This window comes from Vipera berus (assembly GCF_964194415.1).
Source record: "Vipera berus genome assembly, chromosome: W".
In the NCBI taxonomy this organism is placed as follows: domain Eukaryota; kingdom Metazoa; phylum Chordata; class Lepidosauria; order Squamata; family Viperidae; genus Vipera; species Vipera berus.
In genome coordinates this window covers 68,488,577-68,489,712 of record NC_138210.1, presented here as the reverse complement: position 1 = coordinate 68,489,712, position 1,136 = coordinate 68,488,577, and the positions used below count along the sequence as shown (strand labels likewise).

Genomic DNA, 1,136 nt, shown 5'->3' with positions numbered 1-1,136 from the left:
CCTTCCTGTCCTCTACCATCTTCTGGAGTCCATTTAGGCTCACGCCTCCTGCTTCTGTGACTCCATCCAGCCACCTCATTCTCTGTCGTCCCCTTCTTCTCTTGCCCTCAACCTTTCCCAGCATGAGGCTCTTCTCCAGTGAGTCCTTCCTTCTCATTAGGTGGCCAAAGTATTTGAGTTTTAGCTTCAGGATCTGGCCTTCTAAAGAGCAGTCAGGGTTGATCTCCTCTAGGACTGACCGGTTTGATCATTTGCATACGCGCCCTATAAATAAAGGAAAAGCGTCTCTTTGCCCTTCACTCTTCCCGTCTTCTTCCACGTGGTGTTCTCGCTGCTCAGGATGCCCAAACCGGCCAAGTCTGCCCCGGTGCCCAAGAAGGGCTCCAAGAAGGCCATCACCAAGACGCAGAAGAAGGGCGACAAGAAGCGCAAGAAGAGCCGCAAGGAGAGCTACTCCATCTACGTCTACAAGGTGCTCAAGTAGGTCCACCCCGACACCGGCATCTCCTCCAAGGCCATGAGCATCATGAACTCCTTCGTCAACGACATCTTCGAGCGCATCGCGGCCAAGGCTTCCCGCCTGGCCCACTACAACAAGCGCTCCACCATCACCTCCCGCGAGATCCAGACGGCCGTTCGCCTCCTCCTGCCCGGCGAGCTGGCCAAGCACGCCGTCTCCGAGGGCACCAAGGCCGTCACCAAGTACACCAGCTCCAAGTAGCTTTCTCGGTCCCCGTGGTGACCGAAAAAAAAAATTCCCTTTTATTGTACCAAAGGCTCTTTTAAGGGCCACCCACTTGCTCAAAAAAAAAAAAAGAAAAAAAGCTGTTGCGCTTGACGAACCGCCGCCTTCAAAAGTTATTTTTTTTAAAGCACCGGGTTTGGCAAAAACAGTTCGATTCCATCATCCTGGTTGGCTTTCCGTCGTAAACGGAGAGGCGTTCGTTCCTAGAAAAGGTTTCAATCCGCAGGAAAAAATATATATATATATTTTGCTGCCTTGTGTTTTTGAATTACGCTGTGGCAAAAATATTTTTTTTTAGCTGCCTTGTGTTTTTGAATTACGCTGTGGCAAAAATATATATGTTTTTTAGCTGCCTTGTGTTTTTGAATTACGCTGTGGCAAATTCTTCAGT

General features: G+C 49.7%; 1 pseudogene across 1 annotated transcript; it reads left to right on the top strand.

Moving 5' to 3' along the window:
* Positions 1–337: 337 nt before the first annotated feature.
* LOC308676138 (histone H2B 7-like) lies at positions 338–881 on the top strand (annotated as a pseudogene). The gene has a single exon. The product of its transcript is annotated as a histone H2B 7-like (transcript).
* The last annotated feature ends 255 nt before the right edge of the window (positions 882–1,136 follow it).